A 24,783-nucleotide genomic window follows, 5' to 3' on the forward strand; every position below is an offset into this window, starting at 1 on the left:
GCCTGTGGCCCTGGTGTCCGTTCTTAGCACTTTGTGAATTTTAAAATGTTACACGTTTTGTTTGCAGTCTTACCATGTCACCTTTAGGACCAGCCTTTCCCTGAAATGACAGAAATAGAATGATAATTAATAATAACATTTACCACCCCCCAACTCCTAACATCTCGTGAAAATTGGATAAAAATGTTGCTTTGTTCTACTGAAGTCTGTAACATGAAAATAACTTCCACAGATAGGACAAATTGGACTATTACATGTCTGATCACCCACAATCGCATAGTCAATGCTTTCCCTATTTCAAGTAAGTTTTAAGTTTATTTATTCATCACAAGTAAGGCTTACATTAACACTGCAATGAAGTTACTGTGAAATTCCCATGTTCAATAACATTTTGTTAACTGGTACACTTAATAAAAATCACCATAAAGAAAACCGCCCCCCAAATAAAAACCAAAAAGGGAGAAAAGCCTACTTAACCAATAAAAAAAAGCCAAATAATTCTCAGTTCAGTCAGCGAAGATCTCTGGAACGTTCACATTCAGTGATTTCAGATTAGCAACCCATCTGATTTGCTTTGGTCACTATTCTGATCTCATCAGTTACATTGATCCAAAGATAAAGGTTCTGACATTTACAGGACTCAGTATTACGGCCAAAGATCACATCACTGATAATCTAAGAGCATCAAGCAGAGGACATTTTGACCATATCAAGGCATGTCAGCTGACTAATAATACAGGGGCTCCGAGTTCAAATATGGCCAAAGCAATTTGTGGGATTGAGAAAATGAAACAAGCAAAAATCCCAAAGGATTTTCCGACTGTGCCAGTCTGCCTGATCTGGCCCACTCGTAACTCCCATCCTTACATTACATGGTTGACTCTTTTTGTGGGGGGTGGGGGGGTTTACATTACGTGGTTGACTCTTTTTGGGGGGGGGGAACAATTGATCTGGCGTTGCAGTACAAAGTGGAACAGGAAATGAGGAAGGGGGCAAAACAAGCTTCTAATTCCTTGTTGTCCATTTTGCACAATTGTAAAGGCTCAATTTCACCTTCCTAACACCCCCTGAGCAAGTCACTCCATTGGGAAAACCAATATTAGACAAATAAGGTATTTGAAGCAACAAACTAGAAGAGTTAAAATTAATCTATTAGTCACAACTAAAGCTTACATTAACAATGCAATGAAGTTACTGTGAAATTCCCCTAGTTACCACACTCCGGTGCCTGCTCGTGTCAATGCACCTAACCAGCACGTCTTTCAGACTGTGGGAGGAAACTGGGGCACCCTGAGGAAACCCACGCAGACACAAGGAGAATGTGCAAACTCCATACAGACTGTGACCCAAGCTGGGAATCAAACCGGTGTCCCTGACACTGTGAGGCAGCAGTGCGAACCACTGCGCCAACGTGCTGCCCTACAAAGATATATGTTATTGCTGAATTACCTTAGAGAAATAAATGAGAAAAAAAATACATAAAATACTCACTGATTTTCCATCCAACCCTATTGGACCCTTCAAAATAAATCAAATATTAGTGAATATAAAAATATGAATGAACTGTGTCAGAGCATAAAAATCAATTGGAAAGGGTGCCAATATAGAAAAGATTGAACCATTGACATGACAATGAGTTAGTTGAATGAAAGGTTAAGTGAAAATTCAGCACTGGAACAGTTAGCAGCACAAACACTAAAGCAAAGAACAACATTGCTCCATTACTGACCGGCTTAACAGCCAGTCCTTTTGTTAAGATGCAATTTTAAATGGCTCCCATCAGCTGGTAGTGAAGTGTGTAAAGCTCAAACCTGCTTCAGTTTTATTGTTTCAATATGTTCACAAAAAAAAACAAACGGAAGCTGCTTGGCAAATTGTACAAAATACAGCTGGCAAGAAATCAATAAGTGAAATGGTAAATCAGTTCCGACAAGGCTAGCTGTTAAAATGCACTTTTTCCCCTTTGGCGCAAGTTCAGCTTCTTCACTCACACTCAACCTCTGATCTTTTAATACTTCACCGGAGGTGTCAGCCAATGAAATGCACACAAGCAGATATTTGAAATGCCTTGGCATTTCAGTTGGGTTAAATAGAAATCAGCGCCATTCACAACATCTTACAATAAACACAGGCTTTCCTTCAAGAAATGGAATATGGTCCAACAAGTATCAAGGTGTGCACAAGATTCTTGTATTCAACTATTCAATGCACACAATCTCAGCTCTCTTACACCTACTATATGCTCACTATTCCCTTCATTTACACTCTCATTAGCTATTTGTTGTGTGTGTGTGTGTGTGTGTGTGTGTGCGCGTTTGTTCCCGTCTCTGTGGCAGACCATGCATTATTAAGGCAACATTACTGGTAACATAAGAACATAAGAACTAGGAGCAGGAGTAGGCCATCTGGCCCCTCGAGCCTGCCCTGCCATTCAGTAAGATCATGGCTGATCTTTTTGTGGACTCAGCTCCATTTACCCACCAGCTCACCATAACCCTTAATTCCTTTACTGTTCAAAAATCTATCTATCCTTGCCTTAAAAACATTCAATGAGGTAGCCTCAACTGCTTCACTGGGCAGGGAATTCCACAGATTCACAACCCTTTGTGTGAAGAAGTTCCTCCTCAACTCAGTCCTAAATCTGCTCCCCCTTATTTTGAGGCCATGCCCCCTAGTTCCAGTTTCATCCGCCAATGGAAACAACTTCCCTGCTCCTATCTTATCCATTCCCTTCATAATCTTATATCTCTTCCTATAAGATCTCCCCTCATTCTTCTGTGGTAAAGGAATATTACCAAAAGTTTATCCACAGCACAGAATACAAAATCTCTCATAAATTCAAGTCTTATTTGCCTGAATCTTGGTAATAAATTAGTAAAACAGGAAGAGAGGCAAAAACTCTCCAGCTGTTCACACCGATGAGATCTTCCACTGCTGCCAATAGCACATCCCTGCTGCCGGTTTCCCAGTGGCAAAGGGTGCACTCAGCAGGAAACCATGTGGATAATGATTGAGGATCCCATGCTGGCCAGTGCTGGGACTGCGGGTGCTGCCTTCGCAAAACACGGGCAGGTTGCACAGAAAATTCCGCCCAACATTCAGTAAACTCATCCTTTACTTCATCAGCTTCAGATCCATCATTCAATATAGGACCAACTTCACATTCAACACTTAAATATCAAAAATGGCTCTTTATATGCTGATGCTAAGATCCTCAAATTACTCTTTATTGTGAATATTTTACTCTGTTGCTTCCCATTCTTACTCTTAATTGCACCATCTTTTATAAAACATATATCTTGTTGCTTCTTACATTGCTCTGTAGCAGAGATCAAAGATATTTGCCAACAGAATATCCAGACTCACATTAGTAAGCTTTCATTTACGAAGAGCTTGCGCACTTTACAGCAACCCAAGTAAGTATTATTAGATATCTCTATAGAAGCTTTGACAAATCAATTTAGATTGCAGGTTTAGTTTTCAGCCGTTAATGTTGAGTTTAGAAATCTGAAACAGGCTTTTAATTCCATTCATCAACACTGGTTTCACAAAATAGAAAACTAGTCATTAAACTCACTGGTATCTGCCAAGCACAAAAGTCACGGTGCACTCAATGAACGCATCACATGCAAAGTGAATTGGGACATTTTTGGGGCAGTGAAAAGGCACTTTGTACATGCACACCTCTTTACAGCACTAAGGCAGTGAAGTTAAAATTAATAACCTTTATTTCCTTGTGCTATTAAACACAACCATTAAAGTCCAAATATACTGGAAAGTGTCAGTGCGTTGTTAAAGTAGGGTATATTATAGGAATGGTTCTTGTAATAACTCCAATCAGGCCATTAGGGTATGAACTTCCCGAGTAAGGATCCAATTGATGGACCAGTTAGGGAGTCTTTGTCTTGTACGTAACTAAGAGTGTGAGTGCCTCTGACACCCCCAGAGATAGACTGATAGCTTTCTGTTTACAACTCTAACAGCAGTACACAAAGGGATTTTGGTGAAGGGGTTTCTGCCTCCAACGACTTATTACAGTCCAACAAGTCTACGTTCATAACAGAAGCCCCAATGGGCAGCAATCTGGATGGAAGATGATGTCCTGTCTCTGATCTACAACTCTTTCCAGCCTCTGCTCTGTGAGTGGTGCAGAATCATAACTACCTTTCATGTATGTACAATCTGCACAATGTGGCAATACACTTTGTATGAACAAAGGGATAATTTGACAACAGCTGTTTGCATTGACAATGTGTCTTTATTTGGTAAAAATGTCCCAAGGCACTTTGCAGGAGTGTTAAATAAGGGCATTTGCTGCTGAGTCTTTAGTGTGGATGCTCAATGAAGTTGATTAGGATGGAACCCCAGAACATTAGAAAATAGCTGTAAGTGTAATGAGCTAGTTTCTTAATTTACAGCAACAAAAACGTAACGATCAAAGAATATGAATACATGAACAACTTGTACCACTTAGCTATTTATAACTCTAGAGCACTAGCAGTGGTAAATATAGCAATCCCTTTCAGCGTAACCATTCACGAAAGCTGCTCGATTGGACACAAAAAGACCAAATCTCATTATCTGATCAAGCGATTACAATATTATTGAACGATTAACAAAAGAGATTCCAAGGAAACAGTCTTTCAAACATCAACACACCGGATATCCTGGAAAACCTCTTGCTCCTGGTTGACCCTAGATTAAAGATAAAAAACACAAGTGGGAAAAAAAATTAATCCAATCTTAATCCACCCTGTTCTTGGTTCTATATTACAGCACAAAGCAAGGTATCACTTTTCACTAGTTCTGATTTTCTTCTCAATTCAAGTTTTCTAAACAATTTGTGAATTCACACAATTACTGTATTAAAAGACAAACAGAAATTATTTCTTAGAATGCATACTCAATCCTATCAAGGTGAGAAAGTATGAAATTATGTCAGGGATTTCACAATGGGAATATTTTCACCATTGCATACACTGTTGTCAGAACCTGAGGGCACAACCTCAGGCTAAAGGGATGATCCTTTAAAACAGAGATGAGGAGGAATTTCTTCAGCCAGAGAGTGGGGAATCTGTGGAACTCTTTGCTGCAGAAGGCTGTGGAGGCCTGGTCATTGAGTGTCTTTAAGACAGAGATAGATAAGTTCTTGATTAATAAGGGGATCAGGGATTATGGGGAAAAGGCAGGAGAATGGGGGCGAGAAAAGTATCAGCCATGATTGAATAGAGTAGACTTGATGGGCTGAGTGGCCTAATTCTGCTCCTATGTCTTATTGGTCAGTGCAAGTCATCAAAAGTCCTTCTCACCATCACTATATTCATTACAGGTTTCTGGAGCAGCACAATGTCAACTCATTTAACTCTATTTCTCCAGTAAGTATTCCTAGACTAATAGATGGGTATCTGCCATGGGTGAGGGCTCCGGGGGGGGGCAGAAAGGTAAGTAGAAACACTTGGGGGAGGGGGGCGTGCATGCCAGGCAGTGGGTTGGCAATGCTCACTGGCACCGAGCCCCTTGGCACAGGTTGGCACCACACTCATGACAACATGGCATTGTCAACCTGTGCTAAAGGGTTGGCCCCAGTTGGAGCCACATGGAGTGGGGGAAGGGGTGGGGGGAGCATTAATTTATGTGGTGGTGGCCAGGAGCCGATGGGGGAGCTGGAATGCTACAAAAACTCAATACAACGGAAGTTCAAAGTACTTTTCCTTTCCACATATCTCCTCCCCCCTCCCAGCCAAACATGCCCTAACCTTTCCCCAGTTAGGAGCAGTTTCAGCTGTTGTTAGTCACGACTAGACCATATCCCCGATTGTCACAAAACAAGGATGCAAATTTATAAATGGAGGCATTACAAGGCCCGGTGCAGTACAGATTGGCAAGCGCAGGGAGTGACGAGTGAAATGTAAGGGAGGATATGGGGAGTAGAGTTTTGGAAAAGCTCACATTTATTGAGGGTTTTTTAAGGGATTAAAGGACCACTTAATAGATGGAAAATCCTGAGCTTTCACACAAATTTGACTTGCACCTCTGCCATGCAAGGATCCACACATAATGTGGAGTCCAATATCTCAACCCATTATCGATCCTACATTAGTTCAAAAGTTCAACTATATTCTTGAAACTTATAGAAGCTCTGTTATTCTCAAAGTCTTTTTAAAATTAAACAACAACAGGCACGATCTTGCCGCCTGTCCACGCCACACTCCTGCGGCACTGAGGACGGAGAATTTAGCAGCCAGTCAAATCTCTGTTCACTGCAGCAGGATTGGAAAATCTAACCAATCCACACCAAGAATTCTCATCTAAGTGATCCTAAATCTGCAACTAACACAGGCCACACTGGCAAACTACTCACTACTGGAAGACATTGCATCACAGTTCAATCTAGGCTGTGTCTGATGTGTTCACTGCAGACAGTGGCTCTTGGAACAGAAATAGAATCACTAGTTGATTTTGCCCACCTAACTCAGGGTATAAAGACCAATTGTAGTCCCTGTCACAGTTAACCCAACATCATTGAGTGAAATCAAACCTCAAGCATGCTGGTGAATAATCAGGGTAAACTTGTTGCCCTTTATTGTTCAAAAGACAGCTATTGAAATCAGCCGCAAGCATTTGTGTGACAGTATAATTAAGTTGCAGTTTCACTATCCCTGTACAATGCTATATTTACAGTGTTGTAATCTCAACATAATGTCAGAACTCTGTGAGATCTAACCTTTCTAAAAGTAGCATGTGTGTACCACAACTTTTCAAATTACTAACAAGAGATTGAGCGGAAATTAGGTTTAATCTTGGCTTTTGAAGGATTAATAAGTCACTTCCATTGCAACTGCACTTTGAGTAATCATGCAAGATTAAAAAAAATTAAAATGGCTTTTCAAGGTGCCCTAGAGATGGGATACTGTGTGACAGGTATATTCTTCAAGCAATGCTTTCTGTAGATGACTGGTTTACTGTGCAACCTTCTCTCTCCCGCTACACTCTCATACCTGAAGACAAGCTTAAATTCATTGTAGTTAAGGCCATGGGAGAAAGGCAGTTTCCTTTGGAGACAGGAGGGCCTCTTCTCTGTTTGTTATTTGTCAAATGCAGAATGCAAGAGTAAGTCACTGGCTTTCAAGCTGTTCCTCATTAGCAATGGTTTATCACACCACTTGATGGCTAACTGCAAAACCAGATGGTCAAACTATGTTGTCACATTTCTGCAGTCCTGACTGAAGCTCGATGAGAGTGAAAAACGCCACAAATAAATCAATTCTTTCTGGTATTTTCAAACCGGAAATAACATATCAAAGAAATGGAATCCTTTCCTCTCATCTGTAAAAAGATGATGCCTTTTCTGGCACATCGACATGTCCACTCTTAGTGACTCCTTTAAAGGCTCTGGACGTAAGGAAACCCAAGCACCAATTGAATATAGCAAGGCCTTTACTTTTCTGCTGCGAAGCACTTAGTCACAAATTCTCTGTTCACCGTAAGATGAACGGGCAGCACAGTGGTTAGCACTGCTGCCTCACAGCGCCAGCAATCCAGGTTCAATTCCCAGCCTGGGTCATTGTCTGTGTGGAGTCTGCACATTCTCCCCGTGTCTGCGTGGGTTCCCTCCGGACTCTCCGGTTTTCTCCCTCAGTCCAAAGACGTGCTGGTTAGGTGCTTTGGCTAAATTCTCCCTCAGTGTACCCGAACAGGCACCAGAGTGTGGCGAGTAGGGGATTTTCTCAGTAACTTCATTGCAGTGTTAATGCAAGCCTTGTTTGTGACGCTAATAAGTAAACTTTAAAGATGTACTCATTCGCAAGGACAATCTGAGTATTGCTGAAAAAAGGGACATGTCAAAGCTTTTGTTCTTGGATTCAACATTACCAGTATGAGGGGAAAAAACAATTTTTATCGTTGAAGACAGTACCGATGGTTTGTCAAGTGGTTTCTAATTGGTTGAGACTTTGCATTAGAGAATGCAGCAGTTAACTGCCAAGCGTTGTTTAAAATTTAAACCTGGCAGCTTTAACCTGATTGGTCAAGGCATCGCCCTGAGGAATGAATCAGCAAATGGCTGTCACTTAGCTTGCTTAGCTGAAACAGATGCAATGTGTGTACCTGTTCTTTCTGTCTATATGAAGAGCCCTCTGTATTAACATATACGGTTTCCAGTACAAACTACTGTGCCACACTGTGCACCCAACTGACCATCTTCAATTGGTTGTCAATGTAGCTCTTAGCACATTGAGGATTATTTAGTAAATGTTGCCCAATTGCAGAATCATATCCAATATTAGACATGGTATTTTGAGTTTTGTAAGCATGGCCTCGATGGATAGTGTCTGTACCTTACCCATTGCAAACAGTGACTGGGATACGCTGGTAGATACAATTTGCCAGTCTTTGGAATGTACAGCCTAAATAACTGACACCACACTGGCACTAAAACCACATTACACATGAGCTGAAAACTTGAGGGAATGTTTAATTCTACAACCAACTGTCGGACAAATGGTAAATGTTTAATCCAATGTGAATTAAGCATGGTCATAAAGCACTTCAATTATCAACCAGTTGTTCAAAATGTAACTTCATAAAGCTGTAATTTCTCCAGTAATTTTGGGTTAATTTCGTTATAGGTTTGAAAACGAAGAGCTGTGTTTTCCTTTGTCCAATAATTTCAGTAAAATAAGTACAGCTGGGGATAAAGCAGCAATTAAGACTTGGTAATCTAACCAACTTGTTTGCTACCGTTAATTATTGGAAGAAAATACATTCCCAAATTCTGTTGCTTTTGCATTTTGATTTTTGTTTTTCTTCTGAACAAGATTAGTAAGTCAAAAAAAATCTCCGGCCCTGAAATGGGGCCTTTTCACAAAAGACAAACACATAACTTTCACAATCTATGGCACAAAACACCAATTACTTTCCATCCTAAACATTGCCAGCAATGTTTTAAATTTTCATCAGGAAGAATTTGATAGGACATGGTGAAAATTAATATTTCCCCTTTTCCCCCATCAACAACTTGCATTTCTATATCGCCGTTAAAATGTAGTTACACATCCCATGGTGATTCATCAGCATTACCAAACAAAGGAGCCTGAGGAGGAGATTTTTGGACAAGACCAAAGGGGTAGATTGGAAGAGAGAGTTAAGGCCTGAGTAGTTGAAGGCATGGTTGCAAACAGAGATATGCAAGAGGCCTTAAATGGAAGAGATCCGGGACCTCAGATAACTGTAAGAATGGAGAAGATGACAAAGATAGGGAAAGTGGAATTGTGGAGGGATTTGTAGCACAGCAATTAGTCATTTGGTCCAACTGGTCCATGTTGTGTTAAAGCTCCACATGAACTTGTTCCCACCCATCGTCACTTAACCCTATCAACATAATAAGACCTTAAGACATAGGAGCAGAGTTAGGCCACTCGGCCCATCGAGTCTGCTCTGCCATTCAATCATGGCTGATATTTTTCTCATCCCCATTCTCCTGCCTTTTCCCCATAATCCCTGATCCCCTTATTAATCAAGAACCTCTCTATCTCTGTCTTAAAGACACTCAATGACCTGGCCTCCACAGCCTTCTGCTGCAAAGAGTTCCACAGATTCCCCACTCTTTGGCTGAAGAATTTCCTCCTCATCCCTGTTTTAGATCATCCCTTTAGCTTGAGGTTGTGCCCTCTGGTTCTAGCTTTTCCTACTAGTGGAAACATCCTGTCCACGTCCACTCTATCCAGGCCTCGCAGTATCCTGTAAGTTTCAATAAGATTCCCCCCTCATCCTTCTAAACTCCAACAAATACAGACCCAGAGTCCTCAACCGTTCCTCATACAACAAGCTCTCCATTCCAGGGAACATTCCTGTGATCCTCCCTCCGGACCCTTTCCAAGGTCAGCACATCCTTTCTTAGATATGAGGTCCAAACCTGCTCACAATACTCTAAATGGGATCTGACCAGAGCCTTATACATCCTCAGAAGTACATCCCACCTCTTGCATTCTAGCCCTCTCGATATAAATGCTAACATTGCATTTGCCTTCCTGACTGCTGACTGAACCTGCACGTTAACCTTAAGAGAATCTTAGGAATGTGTCCTTCTATCCATTTCTCCCGCATCTTGCTTTACCTCAAATACATTTATATAATTTGCCTCAACTACTTTTTATCATAAGGAATTCCCCATTCTCAGCACTCTCTGGGTAAAGAGGTTTTTCCTCCCTTCCCCATTGGTGACTATCTGATATTTCTGGTCTCCACCACAAGTAGAAACATCTTCTCCATGCCTTCCCTATCACACCTTTGAAAGCCATTGGCAAGATTCACTTTTCTTTCCACCATCTATTGCCTTTGAAAAGGTGTTGGTGAGCCACCTTCTTGAACCACTGGTGTCCATGCGATGTAGATACACCCACAGTGCTGTTAGAGAGGGAACTTCCAGGATTTTGACCCAGTTTCTTTAAGGAATTTGTAGCAAAAAATAATTAAGGATGATTCAACAGGATATTTGAGTAAATTATATGTTGACGTCTCTGGCATGCCAGTAGGGATTCCAGGTTATTCCATAGGAGGTTTCAAGAGAGAGCTGGATTCTATTTGAAAATGATGAATTTAGAGGACTATGGAGATGGGGCTGGAGACCAGGACTAGATGGGTAGCTCTTTCGGGAGCCGGTGCAGACACAATGGGCTGAATGGCCTCCTCGATGCTGTAAAATTCTATGATGCTATTCTATTGAAATCGTGCACAGATTACCAAGAAACACAATTCTTCCTTGAATAAACTATGTTACAGCGAATGAATAAGTAAAGGAAAACAAAGCTTATGATAATCGCATGCAGTAAGGGACTCCTACACCCGTCGACAGTTCTGCTACATAACAGCTGCACTGGTAGATATTCCACCGTTTCTTGAGCAAACACATTACAGCTCAGCACAAAGTGAAACAAGGGATCAGTAATGGAAGGTAGGACTCACAGGAGGGCCACGGGGTCCAATGATTGAGATGCCAGGGTCTCCCGGAGCTCCCTGTGGTAGAAGGAAAAGGCAATCAGAGAAAGCACCCATTACAATCCACACAGATAACTTATTGTGAAGCTCCTCTTGTATCTGTCTCCTGACTCAAACAACTATGTGATGCTTGGACTTATCTTAGCCAAGATTCTGATTAAATTGACTACATGCCCTCAGTAACTATGGTTTGTGGGTTTCTGTCTAGAGTTTAGAACTGGAAAACACCAAACTCCAAGTAAGCATCTCCATGAAGCATTAACTTAGCTCCGCACGCCTTTGCTCTGTATCAGGTAAGACATTTGCAACTCACTGCACCCTTCATCCTCTGTAACCAGATCCCCAGGAACAAAGTGGTATCTTTTCCCAACAATACATGCAGTTTAAGTACTCTGTGATTGGTTACAAACTGGGATGAATTTGCTTGTTTCTTACAATCTTTTGAAAGTTGTCAATCTCTTCTTTTGCCTGCCTTCCCCATTAGTCACTATTTACTGCCATTATTTTGAAGAGAGTTGGTTGCTAATTTACAGTTGGCTGTGTGGCTATATTGTACTGTGACCACTTGTATAGTGCATGTTAGAGCTCATTACAGTCACCCTTTATCACCTTGTTCCTTTCACTGTTTTAAAGTTTATTTATTAGTCACAGTAAGGCTTACATTAACACTGCAATGAAGTTACTGTGAAAATCTCCTATTCGCCACACTCCAGCACTTGTTCGGGTGCACTGAGGGAGAATTTAGCATGGCCAATGCACCTAATCAACATGTCTTTCAGACTGTGGGTGGAAACCGGAGCACCCGGAGGAAACTCATGCAGACATGGGGAGAATGTGCGGAATCCACACAAACAGTGACCCAAGCTGGGAATCAAACCTGGTCCCTGGCGCTACGAGGCAGCAGTGCTAACCATTGTGCCATCATGCCACCCTATCTTGCAATTACAAATCACCCATTTCACATGCAATATCTTCCCATCACTCCACCTAGAATTTTACAGCACAGGAGGCAGCCCTTCAGCCCGTTGTGTCTGTGATAGCCCTCTCAAAGAGCATGTGTATCATTGGGTACCATGGAACCTGTTACAATATTGCACATGGTGATGTCTCAATGTTGAGGATTTTGAGATTCATATATTTAAATATGAATCTTTAACTGGTCATCTTTACAGATTCCACATTACTGTGCTGTCTCCATGCAGGCAGGCTGCATACTTAGTCTAGTTTCTAGACTGATCTCCCAAAATCTATTACCATGTGATTCTATGCATCATACCACGAGTGTGCTATTCTCCAGTCCCACGTTAACCCTTGCTCTGCTGAGCACCTTTGCATGACAATGGCATGACAAACAATATCACAACAGAACCCACCAAAGGCTTTAGCTATCTGTACCTGGTCCCAGTTGCATGGATATGCCCAGCAGCTTGATAGCTATTAGAGGTTCAAGCCCAGTTTCCTCTACCTTGCTAACCTGGAGGTACTAAGATGAGTGTTATCACTTGTACTCCTATCATCATCATCCCATGTAACAAAGTGAACATGATTCAGCAAGGGTCCAAGTTAGACTGCTGTGTGTCACCTAATGTGATGCATCTCAACCATTGGAAGATCTTATAAATTAAGGTTATATCTTCAAAAAGCCTTTAGATAGTTACGTGGGTACGATGGATATAGGCCAAATGCAGGCAACTGGGACTATCTTAGGGTTTAAAAAAAAGGGCAGCATGGATAAGTTGGGCTGAAGGGCCTGTTTCCATGCTGTAAACCTCTATGACTCTATATTATGGCTGAAACCACAAGAATGTCACTGGTGGGATTTACCACATGATACATCTGGTGGTGGGATTTACACTAAGTTGCAGTCACAGAGTAAAGTGCAAATTCAGTCAAAGTGAACTTGCTTCAGAACACAACCCTCACATAAGGGAAGCAACAGAATTACCGACTGTTAGGTTTTGTTGCACAATGGTCATAACTCTGTTCTGATCCCCAAACTGGGTAGAACTAACTTCTCTAATGGTCAGTGTTAAGTTGCAGTTACCAGTTTGCACTGTAGCATGTTTTACTCAGTAATGAGAATCTGAAGACCAAGACAGTTGTGACCCTTCATAATCTAATCCTCACTTAATTTGAGCAAACCAGGACACTGTGTCACAGTTTCCAACTTCCAACATCATTTATATAAACAATTAGATCATGGGTTATCCGTCTGGAATGTTTCAGACTGGTGAAATTGCTTAGATCTGATAATCGTTTGTTAAGTTGTACAGAAATGAATCATATAAAATATGGAGCTTAAATGGCTCTGTAGGGGTTGAGAATGAAGCTTCATAAGGTCATAACAGGATCTATTGCTGAAGCACAGCTCAAATACTGTTTTCATACAGTGTTGATTCTTTTTCAGCTGGTTTTAAAGCTGTTTGTAACAATCTGTCAATCATGGCAGCACAGATCATAGAATCCCTACAGTGCAGAAGGAGACAATTCCACTTACTGAATTTGCACCAACTCTCCAACAAAGCATCTTACCCAGGTCTTCTGGCTGTAACTCCACCTATTAACCCCACTAATTTCCATAACCTATACATCTTGGAACAATTTATCATGGCTAATCTTACTAACCTACACATCTTGGGACTAGTGGGAGGAAACCGGAGCACCCGGAGGAAACCCACACAGACACGGGGAGAACATGCAAACTCCATGCAGACAGTGACCCGAGCAGGAATTGAACCCGGATTCCTGGTGCTGTGAGGCAGCTAACCACTTTGCTTTTAAAAGGATTCAATGTCCCATATTTCTGAGGCTGTTCAAGATAACTGACATTGCATACATTTAGGAACAATGCATCATCAATTATCAGGAAACAATGTGCCAAGTATATATTACAACTCTTGGTACAGATCCTGGATAACATCTTGCTGCAATTTCAACATGGATCCCAGTTGTGTCACAAGTACTTGCTGGTACTGACACTATTTTAAAATACATTTATTTCACTATGTAAATTTTGAGAGAAGGGACACTGAGTTCGAGCGTCTTTGTCTGTGGCAGCTGGAGGTGTGAGAGGGTGAATGTGTGATGACCAGTTACTGGACTGAACTACAGATTGAAGAAATCAAAGAAAATACCAACTTCAAACAAACTTATCTTTACATGTACAGTTCTAGAATGTGCAATATATAACACACTGATAACTACATTTTTCTTGCTTCCTCGTTCGCTCAGTTGTATTATGGTAGCGGTTTCAGGAATTGTATTTGTTTTTAGGCCCTGAATTTACATTGGGTAGTTAGTGTTACAGTCTGCATTGTAAAAAGTTTCAATTGTGAAAAGGTTAGTGAACAGAATTATTTCAAAGCTCGGGTTTTGCAATGAATTGTCTGCCATAAGGTCTCCGCATGGTGCCATTTGCGATCAACAGTTTTGGATTTTTGGTAAAAGAAACAACTTATCATCTTTTTGCCAGGTGTGCTTCAAAGAAAGAAAACTTTCTGGTTGCCTTAGCCTTTCTGCACAATGGTGATCTCATTTCCAAGCCTGGTTCTTGAAGAGATTTGCCTTTCACCAGCTTATTTGCACAAGGATGAATCAAACCAGCCACAGAAAAAAAACAAGTCTGCAGCATGTTATCTATCATTCAGGCTTGAACTGGTGCCAATGTGCTTTAGTCAAACTCACCGTTTGTTCCATGCCCTTTGCTGCAGGAACCATTGCTTCCAGACAACTTTTGTTTATGCTTTGGTTAATTACCATTGGGCCAGGTAGGTTGCCTTATCCTGAACACCCTTCTTACCTAAGGTGGAACTAATCAAAGCTGATAGTTTACTCAAGTCAGGACTAGACTAAGACTAGGATTCATGCCAAGATTTGTTAAAGTTTGGATGAACAAGATAATATGCACAGTCTTCGAGAATACCTACCCTCCAAGTTAGTCTAAATCAGACTAGTGCTCATCTCGCAAAGAGATGTGTCACCGTTTGTTCTTTGTAGTTTCTTCCACCCATTCTACATCATTATCAAGCCAGGACACACACAATGGTCAAGTATAAATCTTGTCACATTCCCAGCCAACAATTTTCAATTCCTCTCTGGCCTCCCTTGGGGAACTGCCAGACAACTGGAGAACAGCTAATGTGGTTCCACTTTTTAAGAATGGTTGTAGAGATAAACCAGGGAACTACAGACCAGTGAATCTCACATCAGTAGGGAAACTATTAGAGAAACATCTGAAGGAAAGCATCTATCTCCACTCGGAGAGGCAAAGCTTGATCAGGGGTAGACAGCATGGTTTCATCAGAGGGAGGTCATGCCTAACAAATTTGATTGAATTTTTTAAGGAGGTGACCAGGTGTGTAGATGAGGGCAGTGCAGTCAATGTAGTTTATATCGATTTCAGCTAAGCCTTTGACAAAGTCTCACGCGGGAGACGCAGACACTGGAACACCAAACACATTTCAGGAGGCGATAGACAGGTTTTTAATTAGCAGTGGGGTGAAGGGTTATGGGGAGCAGAGTATACAGGGTAATTTGATAAAGTGGATTCAAAAGTGGTTCAGTTATAGGAGATAGAGGGTGATGACAGAAGGGTGTTTTAGTGACTGGAAGTCAGTGTCCAGTGGCCTATCACAGAGATCTGTGCTGGGTCCTCTATTATTCATCATTTATACAAATGACATTAATGACTGTGTGTGGGGTATAAGGTGAGGAGAGGCATGGATAAGGAACAGCTAGTACCCTGAGTTAAAGAATCAGTCATGAGGGCACATAGGTTAAAGGTCAGGGGCAGGAGGTTTGGGGGGGGTGGGGGGGGGGGGTTGCGGGCTGGGGGAATGTGAGGAAAAACTTTTTTACCCCGAGGGTGGTGAGGGTCTGGAATGCGCTGCCGGGGAGGGTGGTGGAGGCGGGATGCTTCCCATCCTTTACAAAGCACCTGGATGAGCGCATAGCACATCAGAACATTCAGGGCTATGGGCCAAGGACTGGCCGATGGGGTTAGGTGGGAGTTCAGGTGTTTCTAATGTGTCAGTGTGGACTTGATGGGCCGAAGGGCCTCTTTGATACTGTATGATTCTATGCTTCTATGAATTAAACTGACTCTTTAGATTCAACTGACAAACATTCCAAGGCTTTGCTGTCAGTACGTGGGATCGCATGGACGTAGGTCAGGACATTAGAGGTTCACACTGATATTTGCTTTTGTAACTCTTCCTATGTTTTTTCTAAAGTTTCATAGTAGGTACCAACAGGATTGAAAAACTGTTGAAAGATTCGGACAATGAGACTTGTGGTGGCCAATAAATACACAATATCTTCCCTTCACTTTTTACTACCCTGGGAACTCTATTTATGGAATTTTGTACACCTCCCTGGACAGGTCAGGGAACATAAGAATATAAGAATAGAAGTAGGCCACTCAGCCCTTTGAGCCTGCTCCACCATTCAATAAGATCATGGCTGATTTCAGGTCAGCCTCACACCCTCCTCCCTCCCCACTCTCCGTAACCCTTCACCCTGCTGCTAATTAAAAACCTATCCATCTCCTCCTGAAATGTGTTCTGCGTTCCAGTGTCCACTGCACTCCGGGGTCGAGAATTCCAGAGATTCTCCACTCTTTGAGTGAAGTGTCTGTGAGTGAAATGTTTGTTCATCTCTCACTCCTGAGAGTGGTTGCCATAGAGATGCACCAAAAGCTGGACAACGGCCTGTGGATAATATTTGCTCTGGAGCAGGTCTTTCCGTAGAGAGGAACGTTATGAATATTTCTGTTAGGGCGTCCTTCCAATCTAATACCCCAATTACCTGTCAAACCAATCAGTCTGCAATTTTTAAAATATGGGATGTGGACATCATTGGCTGGGTCAGCATTTGTTGCCCACCCTCAAATGCCCTTGAACTGAGTGGCTCGTTGGTGGCAGTTGCACAGGGCAGTTAAGAGTCAGTTGCATTACTGTGAGTCTGGAGTTGTGTGTAGGCCAGACCGGGTAAGCACAGCAGATTTCCTTCCCTAAAGGCATTCGTATAAAACAAACACTCAAAAGATGAGACAGTTCACCTCACTTCTGAATGAATTTGAACAATTCACAAGTGCAATTCATGAACCATCTCCAACAAGAGAGAATCTGACCATCTCCCCTTGAGATGCAATGGCCCAACCATCACTGAACCCCCATCATCAAATCCTGGGGCTGCCATTGGCCAGAAACTGAACTAGAGCAGCAGTATAAACACACTGGCTACAAGTGCAGATCAGAGGCTGGGAATCCTGCGGTGAGTAACTCACCTCCTGACTCATCAAAGCCACTCCACCATCTGCTAGACAGAAGTCAGGAGTGTGATGGAATACTCCCTGCTTGTCTGGATGGGTGCAGCTCCAACACTCGACACCATCCAGGATAAAGCAGCCCTGCTTGATTGGCACCAATCCACAGCTTTCAACATACACTTTCTCCACCACCAACACACAGCGGTAGCAGTGCGTACTATTTACAAGCAGCACTGTAGGAACTCACCAAGGCTCCTTAGACACACCTTCCAAACCCTTAACCCCTATCACCTAGAAGGACAAGGGCAGCAGACTGATGGGAACACCAGCCCCTGCAGGTTCTCCAAGTCACCCACCATCCCAACGTGGAAACATATCACCATTGCTTCACTGCCACTAGGTCAAAAACCTTCAATGCCCTTCCTGACAGCACAGTGGATGTACCTACACTACACAGATTGCAGGGGTTCGAGAAGGCAGCACGCCACCATCTTCTCAAGGAATGGGCAATAAAAACTGGTCCTGCCAGCCATGCCAATGTGTCATGACTAAATAAATAAGAAGATAAAACCAGAAGAAGGGAAGTGAGGTATCATTGAGCACAATTTTGGTGGAATATCATTGGTGGAAAAGTCCTGTTTAAAAATAGGCAGTGACGGAGGCTGTGTGACATCTCTAAAGGAAACTCACAAAATAAAATGGCCAAAACAAAAGCTTATCGCCTTTCAGTTTTGTTAATCTAACTTAAATAGCAAAAAGAATGAAATGTAATAAACTTCCAATTGTTTCTTTACAAAATAAGAATTACAAAACATGTTGCTGGAAAGGATACGTGGTTTAGTTTGAAATCGACTCTGGAACTATGTCCCAATTCAAATATTCCTCAGTTTCTTCCACATCCACGGGAGTTAAACCAGAGCTTGAATTTTGAGGTTAGCTGGAATAACCTGTCTGTTCTCCCCTAACAGACAGTCCCACGGACCAGGAAGCGTTTCGCAATCTGATTAACATACTGCCAGATAGAAATGAAGCAAAGGCTTCCCTTTTTCTTCTATGACTCACCTCTTCACCAGGTTCCCCCTTTAGACCCTGGGCAGTCACAGCAAACACAGCATGCAGAAGGAGAGATACAAATAGAGGATTAGTATCAGACCAAATAAAAGATAATGTACTTATCAGCATCTCTCTAAAGCAGTCTGCATCAAGATATACGCAGCCAAAATCCGTCTATGCATTAGATCATACTGCAACAAATGGCAAGCGAGCAAGCACAGCAATAGATTACACCCTTCATAATCATGCATTCTGGACAATAATAAAACAATTTATATTATTAGAGCTCCATCCACTAAGGATAAAAAAATTCCCAAGGTGCTTCACAGAGGCAGTGTTAAGAATAAAACCACAGCAAGTTCATAGATTCCTTACTGTGCAGAAGGAGGCCATTTGGCCCATCGAGTCTGCACCAACAACTATCCCACTCAAACCCCATCCCCGCAATCCTACACATTTGCCTCGCTAACTCCTTCAACCTGCACATCCAGGGGCACTCAGGGGCAATTTAGCATGGCCAATCAACCTAACCCTTTGGACTGTGGGAGGAAACCGCAGCATCCTGAGGAAACCCATGCAGACATGGGGAGAACGTACAGACTCCACACACAGAGTGACCCAAGCCAGGAATCAATCCCAGGTCCCTGGCATTGAGAGGCAGCAGTGCTAACCACTGTGCCACCGTGCCCCCCCGTGATACAATGAGCTCCTGTGTTTGCATCCACAGGGACTGTTTTTTTGGTTATGTCATTGAACTGGAGGCACCAGAAAAAAATTCCATTTGCATCCTAACCCCCTGCTTCCCCAGTCACCAATGCATCCTGCAGAGTATTTAGGGATGGGCAATAAATGCTGCCCACTCAGAAACCCATATCTTACGAATGAATAAAAAAACTGTTGATTGGTGAGAGCTCAGGGTTTGATAACACTGGGCTCAGATTGTACCAGCTTTTTAATCGATTATTCAGGGTGTAATCTAACCACACTTAAGCAAAGTTGTGAACATGTATCTTTCCATAGTTTTTCACTCAGTTTTCTTTCAGAAGGTTAGACCCATTAAATTTCAATAACTGTGTGGGTACAGGAATGAGGTATTGTCCTTCTTTATATCCTACATCAGGACCATGTCCTTGTTGATCAGTTATTGGGATTCCCTTAACTTCAACAATATATCCAAACCGTAAATATTTCAGGGAGTTTCCCTTTGCACCATGAACCTCAATTCTTGGAACTGATTTGTGGAATGAGTGGTGGAGGTGAAAAACTTTGGAATCATAGATATCCAAAGTGAATTAGCCCTGGTAAATGTGTGGGGTTTGGTGAATTAGCCCTGGTAAATGTGTGGGGTTATGGGAATTAGATGCTCATTTGGAGAGTAAGTGCAGACTTGATGGTTCAAATGGCCTCCTTCTGCACTGTAGGGATTCTATGGTTGAATGGAAATGGGAAGAGATGGGTTTTATTGGGTGCTTCTGCAGTTATTAAATCAGACCAGAGGGGCTTCTCTATTTATTAATTACCTTGTGATTTGACAACATCTCCACATCCTATTCTCAGCCTATAGATCCTTATTTACACTGGTGTTGTGCATTGTTTGGTAATATGCCACTAGGACATTATCAAAGCTGCTATACAAGTTATTGCTGCAGGTGTGTCAGGGTTTGGTGAGCTTTCCAATCCTTCACCTTTTCCAATCTGATTATAGGACTAGAATTTATATGAAACCTTTCAAAGTCTGAGAAACCTGCTCACAACTTTGTACTTACATGCTAACAGTAATAAACAATATAGGCAGCAAGTCAAATATAATGAACGTCAAACAATTCTACAGGAATTAATCATGCTTTGTAAAGCACAGTTATCACATTGTAAATTGCAGAGAGCTGAAAAATGCAGCTTCAGGTTTGTCAATGTCAGGTTCATGCAGTGACCCAGGGTACTTGCAAAAATGCTGGAAATCTGAAATGAAAATCAGGGCATGCTGGAAATATCCAGGAGGTCAGGCAGCAGCTGGGGAGAGGAAAACACAGTGTTTACAGCTGGAACTCTAGCACCTCGCCCGCCACGGAATCGGGAGCAGGAGAGGTTCCGACAACGGAAACCTCTGTTGACTTCGGGCAGGATTTTCTGGTTTTACCTGAGTGAGGCTGTAAAATTCCACCCTACGTTTCAGGTTGACGATTTTTCATTGGACCCAAACTCCAAGGTGAAAAATCGTCAATGTGAAATGTTTGCCGGAAGTTTTACCGCCCGCTCGGGGCTCGTAAGATCCCACCTGAGGCCAAAGGAGGTCTGTGAGCTTTGCCCTCCTCGGAATCAGGGCAGGTGTCATTCTGACAGTTAACTCTTGTTTCTCTCCCTCTGCAGGCTGCCAAAACAATATTTCCTGTTTCTTTTAAAATATATTCTAAACAGCTAATTACATTCCAGCAAACGAAAACAAAACCAAAAGCACTTTGACAGAGGACCTCAGATCATTTGGAAATGGAGCTTGTGCTGCAGTGAGTGATCGATTCTGTGATAGGCCTGACCATCTCAGACATCCATCTCCATCCATCATCTCACTCCCAACCCCATGCATACCCTGGGCAATGTGCCAAACCTCTGTGGTAGCACTGGCAAACTAGAGGACACTTTACCAAAAAAACCTCAGCATAATTAGCACAAAACTTTGGGTAAATTTTGTTGAGTGGTTTGCCTGTCATTAGCTGCCTCTTATATACATCACGCCCAATGTTCAGCAAGGCATGTAACAGGCAGTCAATGTTTATACCACCCAGGATCAATCCCTACATGGTTGATTAGTCTGACTCTTTAAACCAATCAAATACTTGAAAATGTATGTATTCAAGAGGTGGCTGGATACAGCACGTGGGACAAATGGGATCAAAGGTTAGGGGGAAAAAGCAGGATTGGAGTATTCAGTTGGATGATCTGCCATGATCATAATGAATGGCAGAACGGGTTCAAAGGGCTGAATGGCCTCACCTGCTCCTACTTTTCTATGTTTTATGTTTAATGTGTGACACTTTTGGCTGTAACTTTGATTTGAGAGTTTGGCAGGCCAGTATGATGATTTATTAGTTAGAATACTTTAATAGGATAGGCTCTCTGCCAGCCAATGTGTGATAACACACTTTTACAGGAGGCAAAAGAACAATCAATGCTTCCTGAGTCGTGCCCATTTGAGGTCCATCCACCAAAATCTGGCTTTTCTTCAAAGAGTTAAAGAAGAATCTGTGTCGCTAATGGCAGGAAGTTTTGCTGCAAGCACTTCCTCACCCTAATCGAGTGATCCAAAACAAGTAGGACTAAGGAAACTTCCAAAGTGATTGTTCTAAAAATAGTCTAATTACTACAAAAACTTGCTGCCTCTTGCAAGAGTGTCTGTCCTCCCCAGTGCCACAGCCACTCACTGAGATATGGTGGTGGAGGGCTAACCTTAAAAGCCTAGTTCATCCCCCCTGGAATTTCTCCGTTTAATGAGCGGCAGCCCACACACAGTTCGACCTTCTTTCCTTTTAAAGTAACAGGAGAGTTGGAGCGGGTTTGTTTATTTCTGAAAAAATACCAAAGTTGTGTGATAAATGTGCTTATGAACAAAAGTATTGCGAGTACCTTCACTTACACCCATACAATATCACAATGAATCAGAGCAGATGCACAGCAATCAGGTTAGCCTGTTGCACTTACACAGCAATGAACCAACTTTATAATGAGGCTGATTAGTATTAAGAGGACAGCAAAAACAGTCCCAATATTACCTGCTGGAATCCCACCCTCTGCTCCTTAACTCTTAAGATTCTTTGAATCCTACAGTGCAGAAGGAGACCTTTCGGCCCATCGAGTCTGCACCGCCCACAATCCTACCCAGGCCCTATTCCCATAACCCCATGCATATACCCTGGCTAGTCCCCCTGACACTATGGAGCAATTTAGCATGACCAATCCACCTAACTTTCACATCTTTGGACTACGGGAGGAAACTGGAGCACCTGGAGAAAACCCATGCAGACATAGGGAGAGTGTGCAAACACCACACAGACAGTGACCCAAGCCAGGAATCGAACCTGGATCCCTAGCGCTGTGAGGCAGCAGTGCTAACCACCGTGCCACCCAATAATTTTTATTAATAACTATTAATTAATAATTAAAAGTTTTTCCAATAATTCTGTAATGTTAGTCAGAGTAATAGATAAAATAACATGTTTTTACAAATGTACTTTACCCCTTGAATTTATAAATTAATATTGGAAACAGTTTTATAAGTCTTTAGTTTTAAGAAGGTATAAAAGGTATATGGAATCGGAAAGTTTACTCTGATTTTCTCCCCACAGATGCGGCCAGGCCCGCTGAGAGTTTCCAGCATTTTCCGTTTTTGGTTTATTATAAAATTAATGAGACGCAGAAGAAATTGTTTGGTGACATTCAGGAAGTTGGCAAACCCCAAGGACTTTTATTGCTTACAACCAGTAGAATGTAAGGGCTCCACAAAATATACTTTATTCCACTGTCGATGCCTTCCAAATTAGCTGCAATTGTAGCTGAGATGTTGATGCATTTATCCAGTGTTGCTAAGGAGGGCAACAATGTTCACCAAACAGCCCATTTAACTGACCCAGCCTGTACAGGCAGACACTGCAATACAGGATAGGTGGCATGTCTTAAAACCAGAGTTGCCAAGCACCACAGCAAGAAAACCTTGCACATCTTACAGAAACCTCATCCAGACAATAACCTCACATGAAGTCAACCTGACATTCATCTCAAAATGCATAGAAGCAGATACATCTCAGGTTGTAGCCCTGGCGGGGTTGGTCCATTACATTTTGTAAGCTGGAGCCAGAGGAAAGTGCAAAACGCACTCAACAAAAGGTGCAGTTAAAGTGCTGCGCTATCAAATAAATTGGTAAAAGCTGCATCATCCTGGAATCTGAAATACATTTTTTTTTAAAAGAAAGCTGCACAATGTCATTTTAACAAAAAACATCCATCTCCACAAGCCAGATGTTGTTCTGACCTTTGATAAATGTTTATACAATGAATCTTTGGGGAGAACATGACACTTCTAAAAATGGTCCAATTTTTTTTTTCCCCAAAGGTTACATACACAAACTAATTCTGCGTGTGTTTAATTCAGATAAAATATTGCGATTTGATTCAATTCAACTCAACTTCAGTTGTGTTGTGTCCAGAAAACAAGGGTGGGTGAGGCGTAAGGAAGGATGTTGCAGCTTTGAGATTATTTGCTTTGTCAGTTCATTCACGAGCAGCTGAAATGATCATTTATTATGCCTTCGAAGCAACACCAGGCTTATGTAACCACAAGGCTAAAATGAGATGCAATGAGGAAACTTACCCTTCTTCCTGGCAGGCCCATCGATCCTTTGTTTCCCTAATAATCAATGTACAGTCAGAACTGGGAAGGTAGAGTTTCTGCGATTTCACCCAAAGAGATGGTTCAGCCGCACATCCAGCAAGTCGTTTGCCCCCAGATCACAGAGCAAGCGTTCGAGAATTTAATGCTTATTTGTAAAAGCATGAAGGCTTCCCATTAGATGCTGCTATTTAGTACTTTACACACCAAACTACCAGACTGCTAGGCTGAGAGTTAACTCTCAGGAGAAAAAAAGCACTTAATCCCAAAACAAAGCCGGAAGTAAGATGCCTGGATGCTAAAAACACCAGTTAAATAAGTTTCCATCCACAGCCTGAAAACAAATGTAGCGAGAGCCATGGTAATACTTTTTGGGAGCAGAGTGGGTGAAATAGTTGATTAGAATGAGAAAGGTGTGTGACCATTAGCTCTGTTTTGAGGTCTGGGAGGTCATCCTTGAGAGTGTTTCTCCAAAGAATGGCCTTTATTTTTTTCTTCTTGTTAAAAGCAGTAAATGAATGAGACCAAGTGGAAGTGGATAGAAAGTTAATAAGAGGCTAGCAGGGAATGGGAGAACGAATATTAAAACAAGGCAAAGGAGTTCAAGCTTGAGGATAGGACAGGAGAGCAGTGCAGTTAAAGATTAATTACCGGAAAGCCATCTCTTCCTGGAGGTCCCTGGAAAGAACAAAAATCAGTAGCAAAGAGGGAAAGTAATGAACATATTACGTACATAGCACCATGAGCCAAAGGAATAAAGCCAAGTTTATTACTCTTTTGTTTAAGAAAGAGAGTATGATGTTAAAACATACACTAAGATGCATTATTATAGGTGTTTATCAAAATAATTTATAAGAATAATATTAAATGTAAATTCCACAAGGATTAAGGAAAAGTTATGATACTGGAAAGATTTTGCAGAAACTAGTTAATTATTTACAGTGAAATACACTATGTAGAATTTTAGTGATAGTAACAGTATCTATTTGACCCAACCTGGTCCCATAGGCAATATTAGCCATTCTTGTACTTACAGCTGGCCCTGTGAACAGAAGAACAGAGAGGAGAGAGATGTTATACTGCTGCAGTG

At 41.9% G+C, this 24,783-nt stretch overlaps 1 long non-coding RNA gene across 1 annotated transcript; it reads right to left on the reverse strand.

Annotated features, from left to right (window-relative positions):
• Nucleotides 1-72: 72 nt before the first annotated feature.
• LOC145360439 (uncharacterized) lies at nucleotides 73-24,371 on the reverse strand. The gene is made up of 7 exons (XR_013889715.1): nucleotides 24,345-24,371; nucleotides 23,676-23,711; nucleotides 18,326-18,352; nucleotides 10,963-11,013; nucleotides 4,660-4,695; nucleotides 1,492-1,518; nucleotides 73-100 (listed from the first exon to the last, which is right to left on the reverse strand). It is a non-coding gene; the product is annotated as an uncharacterized LOC145360439 (long non-coding RNA).
• Between the last annotated feature and the right edge of the window lie 412 nt (nucleotides 24,372-24,783).

Source organism: Carcharhinus amblyrhynchos, chromosome 31 (assembly GCF_965287045.1).
Source record: "Carcharhinus amblyrhynchos chromosome 31, sCarAmb.v2.hapA, whole genome shotgun sequence".
Lineage (NCBI taxonomy): Eukaryota > Metazoa > Chordata > Chondrichthyes > Carcharhiniformes > Carcharhinidae > Carcharhinus > Carcharhinus amblyrhynchos.